The sequence below is a fragment of the Crocodylus porosus genome, unplaced genomic scaffold (assembly GCF_001723895.1).
Source record: "Crocodylus porosus isolate Cpor-Errol unplaced genomic scaffold, CroPor_comp1, whole genome shotgun sequence".
NCBI classification, from domain to species: Eukaryota; Metazoa; Chordata; order Crocodylia; family Crocodylidae; genus Crocodylus; species Crocodylus porosus.
Genome location: NW_017728932.1, coordinates 17,328,814 through 17,343,830, shown reverse-complemented (window position 1 = coordinate 17,343,830; position 15,017 = coordinate 17,328,814). Strand labels below are relative to the sequence as shown.

Below are 15,017 nucleotides of genomic sequence, written 5' to 3'. Positions count from 1 at the left end.
CCCCTCGCAAGGAGAAACCAGATTGCCTGAAGGGTGGAGAGAGGATCCCTGTTCCTGACAACCAAATGCTGGCCAGTGGCAGGGGGGTGTTCAGGCCAGGACAGGGCGTTTCTAGTCTTTGTCTTTGGATAAAAATGGTTTATGAAGCCCAGGAACAGGTGGTCACGTCAGGTCAAAAGAAACCAAAGAGGCTAAGGGTGAAAATTTCCATCGCCAGCTGGCTTAAGATTCATTCAACGTCTGTCTAACTTCTCCCATGAATTGCCAAGAGTCTCTGCAGAACTAGGAGGAAAAAACCTGCCGCTTAGTCATTTTTGTGTTCTTATTAAACGCAGGTTTCCCTGAGGCTAACAGGAGCTGATATCGTAATTATTGGCTTGCTCACCCAGCTGCCTTCTCTCACCTGATGCAAGATCAGATCTTTCCAGGCTTTGAGAGGCTCGGCAGTGCTGAGCCTCCCCTCTCGCTACGGGGCTGCGTGCATGACCTCATCCCGTCCCGGGGCAGCAGAACGCCGTTTTGCTTGGATAGAAAGGTAAAAGGAAACCTCAGTCAACTTCGTACAGCTTTTTAGAGCTCAGGCGTGAAAGCCAAGCGGAAGGGGAGCAGAACTCCCTCACCTTGGCTCATCTATTTAACCTGAAGCCCCCAAGGCTGACTTTGAAGCACTCCAGGCTGAGCGGCGTGGAAGGTCCCCACTTGCGCCCATTCCCCTGAGGCTCGGTCTGGCAGTGGGAAGCCTTACGAGGGGAAGAGAGTCAAGTAGACACCAGGTAAGCGCAGAGACCGATTTACCTTTGGTGGGAAAAGGGAGGCTGGTAGCTAATGTCCCAAGGGGAATAGCGATCTGAGTGAGCTGCTTTTAGTCTGTACCAACTGCACCTAGGCCACTAGCTGCTTTAGCCTCAGGAAAGTCCAGAGGGGTTTACGATTGCTTGGAAAGAGACCTTAAGAAACTGCAAGGAAAGAAAAAGAGGTGTTCACTGAAAAAGAAAAAAAGGTAACTCTCATGCCTGGATGTATTAGAGAATGATTTATCTTAAATATCTCCCCAAGACTAAATCCAACCCAGGAGCACTACATCGTGTAAAGGCAAGCGATCATTTTTCCATACCCCTGCTTTGAGTCCAATCCCGCTGGCTTTGCCATCGGTGTGCTTTGCAGTTCGGGGTGGCAGTTGTGAACTTTTCCTTGAACTTCATCCTAGTCTGAAAGGAAACATGCCTTCAACGACAGCCAGATGGGCACAGATTTCAGGCCCATCTGGATGCACTGGAAAAAACCCAACAACTTATTTTGAACACTGCAATTTGGAACTTGCTTCTGCTTCCCTAAAGCGCACATGGCGTACGCAGCTGTCCCCCAGCCGCAGACAGAGTTGTAGCACGAAAAAGCAGTTTGTGATACTAAGCAAAGGATGTACATGTAACAAGTAGCCACCGGTCATCTCTGGCCCTCCTGGGTGACTGATCAGATCAAATCTAGATGGACTCCAAAGGTATCATATAAATATTTTGGTTTGGTTTTTTCTAAGGAGGGCCTTCCAGATCTGAACACTCAGATAAGCCTGGATACACCGGGTCAGCTTCAAGCTGAAAACGATTTTCTATTTAAGAGCATAAGAGAGCAAAACACATGTAAATGTCTGGAGGTAAATGTCTGGAGCAGCCGCAGAGCAGCAGGTTCTGCGCGCTGGCCGCTCACAACCGGTGCCCTCTCCGCAGAGGTGGGTCAGTGGCTGCCTCCCTTTCAGTCCTGCTGACGGGGCGAAGACGAGCAGGATTGTTATGCCCTAATGCGAGGAAGCGAGGACCTAGAATCATGTAATCTGAGCGTCTAACCCCATTCCCAGCTGCTCAGACAGAGTGCGAGAAGGAGCCGGTTTGTTTGCACACAGACAGGAATCCGTGTACTCAGACCTAGGGGAATATTGTGTTGCCCATCAGATAATCAGGGCCACATGTTTGCTACTTATCTCACACCACGTTGCATGTGCAGGACAGCGTATGCAGGTTCCCATTACCAAGGTGATGGGCATAACATAATCCTGGCAAAAACAGAATAAAGCACTGCATTTTACTATAAGACGTGGGGGCTGCAGGAATTAAAAAGGGCAGGAGAAACACCTCAATGGAGAAATAGAGGAGAAACATCCTAGTTTCATTATTATGGTACCAAGAGAGCAGTGGTACTGTTCAGCCCCAGCTCAGTATTTGAGAGAGGGCAAGTTGAAAGGACACCCCAGTGGAGGATGCTACCCTCTTTGCAAAAACAATGCTGTGAATATGAGAACAAGAAGAAAAGGAGATGGGTTCAAGCCCCTGGAAATCACAGGTTAACCAAAGCCGTGTGCTGTGAACTGGGTTTTGGTTGTAGCTGTGTTGGTCTAAGGGCATAGGCAGGAAAACTTCTTTGCGTAGATGTGATATTTTTTAGTTGAAAAAAGTTCTCTCCCATGGCATCCACGTGGATCAGGAGCCGGGGAGACCCTGTTTGGGAAGTGGGCATGAGACCAGACCGCGCTGAATGAAATCCCAGAAGGAGCTCACAGAGGCAACTCCTGGGCAGATGGGAATTTCCCGGTTGTGGCCTTCTTCCGAGTTGCTAGGCATGATTTGGATAAACACCCCTCTCTGCCCTCCTGCACCCGGAAAAGACCTTTGGAGAGATCGATTACCTTTCCAAGGCATTTCCATTACTTATGAAGGTCTTGAAGCAGGACCCCAAACCACCACAACCATGGGACAACCAGAGGAAGTGGGGCTAGCGATGCAGTCAGCGCTACCCCTTTTTCTGAGCGAATCTAGACTCAATACCCCTGCCTGGTATTCAGGGGCATTGTGCTGCTGGCACTTCAAATGGGTCTTAAAGCCAAAATCTTCCCCACTTTGAGTTTATCAGAGGTACTATGCCACTTACCACAAAAAAAGGAAAAGATTAGGAAGTTTGGCCTGGTAAGACATCTCCTTTCTTGCCCCACAGACACTTCCAGTCCCCTCACCAGCTTCCTCCCATCCACAAGAATCACAACTCCTCACCTCTGTCGACAAGGACTTACCACAGCCGCCAACTACTGACTTAGCACCACAGTTAGGTTTTAGTGAAGAGAGGGGCCTGGCACTGAAGCTTTGCCTGGGACCCTTTGCTGCTGCAGGGCCCCCTGCTTCCTGAAAACATTTTCCCTTTTAATCAGCATCTGCAAGAAAATCAAATATTACTGACAAAAGGAATAAAGCCATTCTCCATCCTGTTTCTAGGTAGAAAGGGAGCAGGAACCATGTCTACTTAACTGCCTATCGACCCTCTAGGACACCCCAAAGGAAATAAGGATCAATAACTTAAATATCTTCCATTTACTTGTATCCTTCAAGCAGTGCCACCTGCATGTTGTTGAATATTGACTATTCACCTGAATACTCTTCAATTCTTGCCCTAAAATGCTACCTAGTCCTGGAGGGTGCTGTTAAAAACACGCTTAGCAAAGCGATCCCCTCCCCAGTCTCGCCGGGAAGGGGATGAGAGTTCACTGACACATGAAAAGCATTTAAGAGGTTTTAAAAACCCAGGTAAACAAAGCCTTGGCTGGGATGATGTAGCTGGGGCTGGTCCTGCTTGGAGCAGGGGTTGGCCTAGATGTGACCTCCTGAGCTCCCTTCAACCCTCATTTCCTCCGATTCTCTGATTTAAGGTGCCTGGATGAGACGGGGCTATTGCAGTGCATCCCCTCCTTCTGACTGCCCAGTGCTCGTGATGACTGCAGCAAAGTAGGGCACTGTCCCATCAGAGCCAGGTAATGATGTTCAACACACGGTCATTTTAACCCAGTTTATTCTCCTCTGTGCTGCCGCCTCACCCAGTTGCAAGAGCCTCCCTCGGCAGCCCAGCTATGGTCAGCTCCCGACTTCCATGCCAAGCTCTCCGAGTGGGTTAGGTAGCTCTGCCCTACAGCTCTACCTGCTGGTTCACCAGACCTGCCAGGGCAGGTCCCTGCAACATTCCCCTCTGTGGGCAAATGGTAGGACGCCAGAAATATTAGATAGGAACCTGTTCTCCCAGGGATGCAAGCAATTCAGCAAAGGAAATTATTTACTAGCAATCTGGAACTGTTCAATGGCCAGGCGCTGACCTCCATTCATGCGCCAGGCTGCAGAGAGGAGAGAAAACCGTTCTACCTCTGTAGTGACCTTCCTCTTCCAGCCTGGGCTGATAGCCCTTGGCCCTGGGCTTAATTCCCTGCAAGAAACCTCAACATGGGCCACGAGCCCTGCGGCTCAGACCTCTCTGTGCCTGGGCGCAGCAAATGGGGCAAGATGTAGTTTAGATGAAGAATGAGTTGACCATTAACACAAGAGCAATACAAAGCCCTTCTCAAAGCAACATTTCTCCTAACAACCCTTGGTTTTTTCCAGCGTGTCAAATTAACGTACTGGGTAAACAGCTCTGCTGTTTTTTGTGAGCTAACTTAACATAGCTTCAGGTGCATGGTCGTGTCACTGTTCCTTGCACCAACTCTTCTCCCGTAACAGAGTTCACGCTCTCCCTTTGGCAAACAGGACAGACGTGCTTCTTAATGCATAAACATGGGACAGTCTCACATGGCATTTTACAATTCTTCACACTCCGCCTTGGTTGTGCCCTATTAGCTCTACTGTAATTGCAGGCAATTAACTAATGGCACATATGCCCCAGATTTCCATATGGGAACATAGCTGCAGGTGAGGTGAGGGTGCCTGGGAGTGGAGAGCAGACGAGGACCCCCAAGTCTGGCACGAGGGCCTGGGGCCGGTTGCCCAGGATGCCCAAATTGTGCGATACCCAGAAACACCATCCTCCGACATTGCTGCGAGACCTCTCCAAACTGCCGTGGTCGCTTCTAATCTACCAACACGAATGTCCCCACGACTAATGTGGAGTAACCCATTTGTGACTCTTTGGGCCCAATTTTCAGGGCTTTATCCCCTAATACTTCCTACCAAAGTTACGTCAGGCCCAAAATGTCTTCAAGCCAAGCACAAAAAGAGTGCAGCTCCTGAGTCAGCGATTGCTTTGGAAACGTGCTGGGCAAAAAAGTGGTTATAGAAAACCACTTGCTTTTCCCATAAAATTCTCTTTTGCTGGCTGCTGAGTGGGGGGATAGAGACTATATCCGAGCAGGACAACTCCCGACGTGTCTATCCTGTAGATTAGGACACCGAGGCTTTTGCATTGAATTTATAGATAGTCACAGGGTTTGGTCAGGACCTCCGAGCCAATTTGCACCTCCGTGGTTTTATCCTATAACTAGCATGGCTTACTGAAGCAATCATTAGATACCACCATGCATGTGCGTGACACTGCGCAACAGGTAGGATGGACAGAGTCTGTGCCCGAGCCAGTGCAAGCACTAGGATAATACCAGAGCATTTCATCCCCGTCAGGAGGGAGAACAGTTCTTTATCTTTTGAAGTTCCCTAGTTTTCCATCCCCTGCTTTTGCCTTTTCCGTGGCACTTTGCCCGTTCTTCCTTACCATGAGTCAGAAACAATGTACTGAGCCGCATGCTTTAGTCAGCTGTGGGAACCGCACACCAAAGCAAAGCATTGTCTTTGCATTAGAGGTTCCTAATCATCTAGCCATTCCCATCACGTGGCCCAAGACAAACTCAAATCCTAAAGTGAGATGTTTAACCCGACAGGACAATCCGCGTTCTCCTCTCTACAGCTTTTGGTTTCAAACGCTTTCCCTGAGCCGAGATTTTCCTGGCATTTGCTCCAGCTGGGATATTTGTGATTTGGAAATTACATCTACCGAGATCACCTGGGCTGGTCTGGACTTGAGCTGTTGTTGTAATTCCAGTTAATTGTCAATTTGCTCGGGTAAATTAACACAACAGCAAACACTGCTCAGACATCCCACAACCATGTTTTAGGAACAAATGCTTATCAGGGCCCAGACTCTCTGCCACCTGTTAGGTGCCTCGGTGGACTTTGGTGCCTACATGTGATCCTATCCCACCCTGCTCACGTCTGTGAAAACCGGTGAATACAAAAGGTGGGTGGGTCCTCCTCATCCTTGCTGCTGCTCTGTGACTCGATCCTAAAGGTCAGATGATGTGCATGACAAAAATAGAGGCCATGTGGATTTTCAGGACTTGAACAGGTAGAGCAGAATTGCACTCGGACGCCTGCACGCGGTCCATGGCTCAACAGGCGGAACAGATTCTGGTCCCAAAAGCTAAGATGAGCGTTTGTCCTCCGATTCACACTCCACATTTGTTGTCCGTCACCTCTGCTGTGCTTGTATTGGAAACAGCTCAGGCACCCCAGGCTGCAGAAAGTGCTGTTGGGATCTCATGTTCACCTGGCCACAAGCTGCAATTAGCAGAGTGCAAGATAGGAGACATCTGAGGTCACCCCTTGCTGGGGCTATCTGACCCCCACAGTCTTTCCTGCCCAGAGCAGGGGGCTGCACCCGATGATCTCACGAGGCCCCTTCCTTCTGTGAAGCTGTGACACCCTCTAAGATGCAGTACTTTACCATTCTGATCGTTTAAGATGACCCTTATGCTTTGGGAAAAACATATTAAAAACTTTCAGTCATTAATAACAGCTGCAAGTAGGAGTGCTCTCCTATTACGCCCCTGTCCCCAAGGACATCTCTTGTTAGGCCATACATTAGTTGTGTCCAAATTACAGTGCTTCAGGACCGCTGTGGATTGCCTGATTTCATTTTCTAATGTAGAGCTATGCAAGCTTCTCTGAGGAAGACAATGAAGCAGCCAGGCAGGGAAGCCTAGCTGTAGACGCCTGGTACCATACTGTAACTTGCTCTCTGACTGTTTTGGGAGATGGGGACATGGACATTTGTAGAGGAGTGGCTTGTTCTGCATTGCCATAACGCAGGCATGCAGCACTTCCCCGCAATGCTGCGAGAACACGCGGCTGTCGCCCTCAGAATAGTGTTGAGATGCCCAAGCCTGGGGCCGTGGGGCTGAGGGCGAGCAAAACTCAGGGGCATGCGAACCCCGAGTCTCCGGGCTTGGGCCTGCCAGTAGGATGCCCGCCCAAGGTGTGGGGAACAGCTGAAGCCCCAGGTGCGGGTGGAGGATGTTTGCCAGTAGTAGGGCCACTTATGATCCTGAACTCCAGGATTTGGAATTAATTTTCCCTAATTTGGCCTGGGATGCATAAATTTAAAAAACCGCTGCAAAACAGCAGATGTGTGGCCCAGGATCCAGCCCCTAATGCGAAGCATACCGGTATGGCTGTGTGCGTCTTTCAATCATTCCCATATCTGACATTTTCAGTTCATGGAGCAAGCAGTATTTTTTTTCTGGCTGCCAGTCCTAGAAACAGCCCAGCCCTTGAAAGTCAGCTGGAATTTCTATCATCTCCAGCCATACGGAGTGAGCCAAAACACTGCCTGGATTACACGTGTAAAACTATTGTCTTCTGATGATGACCTCAGCAACACCTTTGTCATCCAGAGTCACCGTTTACAGCAGGTGCAATTACTGGCCCCGTAAAATTCTGGTGGCGAAGCACAGGGAGGAGGAAGAGGAGCCTGGCTCGTGTCCTGACAGCCGTGTTACTCTCCCCTGGACTCCTTCTAATCTGGCCGCATCCTTCTCGAAGCGCAGTGCCCGCGCCTGGACACGGTGCTCTGGGTGGGACCTCCCCAGTGCCGAACAGAACGGAAGACTTGCCTCCTATATGACAGTCCTGCCAAAACCTCTCAGGATGCAGTTAGCAAGGGTGTGACGTGCTGACTTGCCCCGCTTGCACTTCGCCCAAACTCCCAGCTTCTCTCCTGCCCCGCTGCAGCCAACTCATGACCGTGCCTCTTCACACCTGCCCTTACTGAATTTCGTCCTAGTTGTTTCATAACATTTTTCCAATTTATTGAGGTCATTTTGAACCCTAATCCTCACCTCTGAAATATCTGTGACCCCACCCAGCATGGTGTCATCCATAGATTTGTACACTTACCAGTAATCACGTCCTCCAAGTCATTAATTAAGACAGAGACATGGTTAGCTACGTTAGTCTGAAGTCAGACAGAAGGTAGGGCAGGATGGCACCTTAAAGGCTAACTGGTTCAGAGAAGCAGCAGCTTTTACAGGTGACAACTCACTTAGTCAGATGCTATGAAAGGACTGGCAGAAAGAAAGGGGTTTATATAGAAGGGAACGGGACAGAGGGAGGAGACACTGCTAAGGCAGGTAAAGAGTGGGATCGTTACATCAACTGAGATGAACGAGACACTTAACACCTTGAAGGGCACTGCAGGTAACAACAAGATAATGGGACAAGAATCCAACCTCTGCCGAGATCATGGTTAACTCAATCCAATTCGCGAGTGCTTTCTTGGTCCGTGATTTCGGGGTCATGCTGGTTTTTAAAGTTCTTCTGTTTAAGGACAGCTCCTCTGAGGTCAGCAGGTTACAGTGCTCTTCTGGGCTTCTCTGTGTTTCTGGAATTGATGTGGGATCGATGCTCAGTCCGGTTGAGTCCAGGGATTGCCCCATCTGGCCAACGCAGACAGCAAAGGTGCACTTTAAGCAAGCAGTGGTGTGTATGACATGGGCAGAGTAAAGGAGCAGTGAATGAACCTTGGATGTTATAATCTGTGCGGTTTGGTCCAGTGATGACGTGGTGTGTGTTGATGAGGGGGCTCAGCTGGCATATGGGTCTGTAGCAAGGGCTGGTGGCTTGCTGGAGGTACCGTCTGAGGCTGTCAGCCAGGACAGTCTTGTCCCCTAGGACGACAGTTTTCCAGGAGGAGTTGGGGGTCATAATGACATGTCTAAGGCACTTAGGCCAGGGCTGTGACAACTGGAGGGATGCTACTGTCCTTGTCAAGAGGTTGGTACGGAAACAGGTCAGAGTGGGGTCTGAGTCTGGCTCCGTTGATTTGGCTGACATTGGTTTTGGGATTGTATTGCAAGTGTCGGAAACCCCGTTCTAGATCCCAGAAGCGTGTGTATCTTGGCCGGTGGCATCAGAGCAGATGGGGCTGCGATGCCGAGCTAGATGTAGCTGAGATTGAAAGCCACCAGCGTAGAGGTCAGTTGGTTTCCAGTACAATACAGTATTGCGATGAGATAGCCATTGGAAAGTTTCACGGTGTCGCCCAAGAAATAAGTATGGGTGGGGTATTCCAGAGTCAGTTTGATGGAGGGGTGGAGGCTGTTAAAGTCTTGCGGCAATGTCTCTACAGACTCCTTCCCAGAGCACAGGCCTCTGAGAAATCCCACTCAATGCCGCCATCTGAAACTGGGCCATTCACTGATGACTGCTCCTTGGCAGCATGATTACCCAGTTATGCACCTACCCTACAGTAATCTCGTCTAGACTGTATTTTGATTACTTATGAAAATATGTAGTGGGATCCAGCAAAATCAAGGTGTACCACCATCCGCTGCTTCCCCTTCATCCACAAACCCTGTCACCCTTCGAGAGACTGCGCTGCTCTCCATTTCAGACAACCCTTCTTAATGGGGACAGCCAAGCCAGAAACAGATAGGAAAGCTTCTGACCCTTCAGGAGCAGAGGGGCGGCACTGAAAACTCACCAAGCCCAGATGAGCAGGCTAACTACCTTTCCCCAAGATAACAGAACAATTTCTTCTCGCCACCTTGAACAATGTGTTTCTAATCAGGCAGAGATGGGCAGAACTCAGGAAAGGATCCCAGTTTGTTTTGCAACACCTGTTAGATGAAACAATATACATACACCCTTCATGGAGTTTTGCAATGAGTTATACAGTAAGTTGGAACGGGGAATTCCAGAAAACAATAAGAAATTCGCTTATAACAACAAAGGGTTTGTAAAAAAAAAGCTTCTTGTTGATAGCACACAGGAAGCAGTATGTGAGAGACCGAGAATTTGGGAATCAGCTGGAGACTAGACAAGAGCGAGTGGGCAAAGGGCCGAGTGTCCAACCCACCTGGAGCTTTCAGTGAAGCAGTGCGGAGGGAACTCAACAAACAAGTGCATTTTCCCTCTGCTATCTAGACGCAGCTCTCCCTGCTCTGTGGCTAAGCCTTTACCCTTGCTTTCCATAATGCTACTTAGCACAGGCCACCTACAGAGGAACTCTGCGAAGAAAGGCAGCCTACATCTCATACACAAGGATCGACCATTATTCCTTCTCTGAAGGCCTTCCATTCTAAACAGACAGCAAGTGGACCAAAAAGGCAGGAGCAAACAAGATTTATTTAGACATCTTCAGATGTTAAAGGCTTGACTTTTTTAATAATCAAGTTTTTAGGATTTGTAGCAGCTTCTGGCAGTCCCTGATAGGGACTAGTACGGTCCCTGCAGTTGCAACAGGTGGAAGTCCTCACTGCAGACATCACTCAGAGACAGCAGGTTACAGAGGACAAGAACTAAAGGTCAAATATATGTCACGGTTTAGCAGCCCTGGACCTTGAGCCCCTGACGTGGGTAACATCACAATCTACTTCTCTGCTGCCTTCAACTCTTCCTATTTTCGCTGCTCAGCAAATCAAGTTTCTCAAGATTTTAACAGACTCAGCTCAGAACCATACAAATAAAATTCCCCATCCGTTTCTCCGATCAAGTCATGGTAATTACAGAGCTTATTGTAGGCAATTCCCAGTGGGAGGTGGGAGTGGCCACGGGTGGGGCGGCAAGGTGAATACTGGAGATGCACAACAGAGAAAATGGGAACGTACCACACCCAACATAAAACATGCTGCCACAGCCAGCAACAGAAACCATTAGGGTGGATCATCATACACACCTTCCTCATAAAGGAAAAAAGATGGCATGAGATCCCAAGATGAACTCAGAAGTCACAGGGAGCTGAGTGTGACTCACTCGCCAAGAGAAGCAAGCTGGAAAGGATTAGGAGACTGTTCAACAGCCGGCGCTGCCTGTCCCCACGACTGATGCGAGATCCTTGCCCACAGGGGATGGATTGATTACATCATATTACATGTAGCCCCTCAGCTCCCCGTAGAGACAGAACTTCTTATTCACCCTGTTTATTATAGTTCGACCTACCATGTGGATTTTCAGGGCTTGAACAGGTAGAACAGAATTGCTCTGAGACGCCTACATCCGCTCCAAGGACGTAGGATGAGGATGAGCCGAGAACGGGGCTCCAGCAGGCTGACAGTGGCGGGCAACCCCTGCCCCAAGAGGCCGCAACCCAGCTAGGCCAGCCAGAAGCAGCGTAGGGAAAAGGGGCATCACGTAACCTAGTAGTTGAGTGAATATGATGCTGATGACATTTCCACCACGTGCATGTTTTGGAGAGCAATTATCCTCACAGCACCATCCGTGAACTGAGCAAAGCCAGGGTGCAGTGTACTCCAGGCTCGCTGTACTTCCCCCGATATGTCTCATAGGCAGAAAGCAGGCTGCGACGACTCTACCCCTAACCAAGACAGCCTTGCACTCGGGGATTCTGGCTCAAGGGGCAGCCAGGCTGCCGTTACAAGTACGGAAGTTAAGGTCCTGGCGCACTGTTAGCACAGACGCATCACACTTACTTCTGCGTGCATTGTGTTCTGGGGCAACGCATAATTTATTTAGCGGCATCAAACATACTGCATGTGTAAGGCAGGTGAGCAAACAGTGCTTTTGCAACCCTGCAGTCTGCACTTCTAGATTCTGGGAGAAATGTATATTTGCTAACATTTATTGCATAAATGTTAAAATACTATGAACATTGCATTATACTCAGTTTGAAGCATGTTACACAGTGACTGTGCCTACACCAGATGCATTACTGCACAGTAGACTAATCTACTGCACAGTAAAGCATCATCATCTACACATGCAGGGGCTTACTGCACAATAAATTAGTCAACTGGGCAGTAAAGCCAAATAGCATTAATTGCACATGTAGACGTGCCCAGTGTGTGCAATCTCTTGGGGCCATAAAGTTTCTGCAGCATAGCAAACAGATCTGATGAGCTACATTTCTGGAAGAATAGCTAAGTAATTGAGAAAACAAGGTCACTGGACCTGCTGGGAAGCCTGCAGAAGTGGTGCTGGGAAATGGACTTGACAAACAAGGAACAAAGAAGTGAGAGTAATCAAAAAGACATTACAAAGTCCAGCTCTTCACTTCCCCCTGCAAAAAAAAACAACCCAAGTTGAATCTCGAATTTGGTTTTTACCATCATCCTCTCTGAAAAGGAGACAAGGAAAGAAGCAGAGCCAGGACCAAAAAGGGAATAAGGTTAGAAAGCGGCAGGGACCAGTTCAGGTATTATAACACCTTCTAGGAGGGAAAGGCCTGCTCTGAGAAAGATAGATGGTCCAGACACAGATGACCCCCAGGAAGGGAACCACATGGAGCAGGTCCCTTCAGCCCGAAAAAGAAAAACTGCAGAGGAGCAAGAAGTCGAACATGGAGAAATGGAAATAGGAAATCACAAATGGAGGCAAGACGAGGTCTGGCCAGGATTAGGTCCACCTCCTGCATGGCTTGCAGGTCATAAAGTCTTCTGTTAACAAACAATTTAAAACTGAGTGATGTTTCATTATCTTTATCAAAAATTTCAAGCTGCACGTCCACTTTACAACTCGTCCTCCTCCCTACCCCCTCCAAAAAGCCCGCCAAATGCAGCCATTCAAAACCCTGCCTCTGTCATTGGGATTAACCAAACCACATCAGACTGGCTCCTGTACTACCACAACTCAAAACTGTATGATACACCTTATCCAAACATCGCATTGGCTTACAGTATTTCACTGGTGACCACAAAAATGTGAAGCAGCTGGCTAGGTGAAGCCAGATGGGATGCGTGCAGTCTAGAGGCTCCTTGTGGCTCTGCCTTGTGCTCTGTGGAGCTCACCTGGGGTCCCAGTGACAAAGGCAGCACTTCCCAGAAGAACCAGGGGTGTAGCAAGGGGTCCCCTTTGTAAGGCCAGTGCCGGGGCTTTCCCCGGACTTCTGCCAGCAGCGGGGGCAAATCATCTCTGTTACCCTGCTACGTATATAAAGTCCTCTGTCGGGGGCGGTGTTAGCAAAACCCTGCCCGTGACAATCGTCATCTCAGTAGGATATAGACAACAGCGCACACGTCAGGGCTATTGTTACAGGCTGCCTTCAGACTCAGGCAGACATTGCTTCACCTGGTACCATTCAGTCCCATTTCCAAACTTTCTTTATACCTATAAGGACTAAAAATATGTTTTGAAAATGAAAGTTGAGATTCTGATGTAATCACATGACTCCAAAGATGGAGCCCTACTAGGATGCCTAGATTAAACCTCATCCTAGAGAGAGATAGCTGGGTTCAGCAATGTTAAACCAATTAAACAAGGAGTGGTCATGCAATGGAGCACAATTTAGATTAGCAAAGAGCTGTGCCATTCAGTGCAAGACCTACATCTACCTCTTTGAACACCAGGCTGTGAGCAAGGGCACAACAGGGGGGTGCAGACTGCTGCACAGGTGATTGGGGCACAGTTTAGAAAAGATGCACCTGCAGCACATTAAACACCTGCAAAGAAAACTCCCTCTTCTCTCCAAGTAGGAGAGTGCCCTCCCCCTCCAGTGAGTATAAACTCAAGTGTTTGAGAACAGCCTGTAACAGCCTTGACAGAGTCTGTGTGTGGTGAGAGCCTGATTGTTGTCTCTATTAGCATGCTGCGATCCCTCAATGCCCAGGCTTGCCAGGGGAAAGTGCTTACCGAGAGGCAGTAATTCCATACGTCTGCGTACCAAACTAGTTCGCTCTAACAGTAAACTTGAAACTAGATGATAAAAATCTTCTCTCTGGTAGACTTTCAGAGATGTTTGGAGGCAGAGACCTTTGCGGGGATGGATAAGTTTTGTTCCTACATTCATTGGCAGCACAGAAGAATAAGAACAGACTGATATTACTGACTGTAAATCTGAATCACTGTTAGGGTGCATACAGCTCGGGTCCAGGCAGTTTTCTTGGGTTTTAAATAAAATTTTAAATGGGCAGAGCATGGATATAGAGGTGCATGGAGAAGCCACAATAGAGCAGTGCCACACAACACGGGCTTTGGAAGGTGTGCTTTCAGATAGTGGAGCCCGTGACAGCGTTATGCAAATAAATGTGAATGATGATAACTGGAATATATATATATATTATACACACACACACACACTTACATATACACATACACACACACATACATATACACAAAGAGTGCTAAATAATTGAACAACTAAATAGCATTCTTTGCAGTTAGTCTCATCTACTTTTGAAAATATGAAGCAACACGACTTCAACCAGGAGAGTTTTCTCATACGGCTTACTGGATCTCGTTATTCTTGGTCATAACCCCTCACACCTAACTAAATCATTCTCTTTCTCCATCAGTGCTTATTCCCATAGCCAGTTTGCATTTCTCTCCCTTGTCATACTTTAACTGACCTGTATGAATTTCCTTTCAGTGCGTTCTTCAAAATTCAGGTCCTCTGACCTTCTAGTCATTTTAACTGGTCATCATCGAGCTTCTCTCAGATGTGATAGCAGTTTTCTGCATTGAGGTTATACAAATTCCTCCCAGTGCTTCCAGTGTAATCTCCTCCAAACTGAATAAATAGACAGCATCTCCCTGACCCGCTTTCGCTGACTACAAGACCCAGAAATGCTGTGGCCTTCTCTGCTGTTTCATAGTGCAACAAACTCGCTTCTAATCCCTTTCTGCAGGATTGCAACCCAGGTTTCTCCCCTTTCTTTGAGATTTCCAAGATGAGTCTTGTTTAGCTGCTTCATCGAGACCTCCATCAGGTTTTTTGTACCCAACCCCCTTCCTAAATATCATGATCCCATCTAATCCTAATTCTGTGTACTCTGGGAATGCCAATATGTAGTCTACCTCCTCCCAAATCACTAATTAAGACAGTTAATGAGATTGTGCCTAAACTCAATCCCTGCAGTATCCTGCTAGTCAACCATCATGTTTGGCAATTAGCATTTATCAAGATCTTTTTTTTTTTTTTTTTAATTTTCCCTTAATTATGTATCAGCTCACATGACCAGGTTTAAATGTGATCCTTTATGAAGTAATCCTGAA

At 48.1% G+C, this 15,017-nt stretch overlaps 1 protein-coding gene across 2 annotated transcripts in view; it reads left to right on the top strand.

Annotated features, from left to right (window-relative positions):
* The first annotated feature begins 427 nt into the window (after positions 1-427).
* Positions 428-15,017, top strand: part of FOXN1 (forkhead box N1) — a 37,747-nt gene continuing 23,157 nt past the window's right edge. For both annotated transcript variants that reach the window (XM_019545841.1, XM_019545840.1), the window contains exons 1-3: positions 428-773; positions 3,689-3,790; positions 14,732-14,738. The gene's annotated coding sequence lies outside the window, so the exon portion shown is untranslated. The remainder of the gene's footprint in view (positions 774-3,688; positions 3,791-14,731; positions 14,739-15,017) is intronic.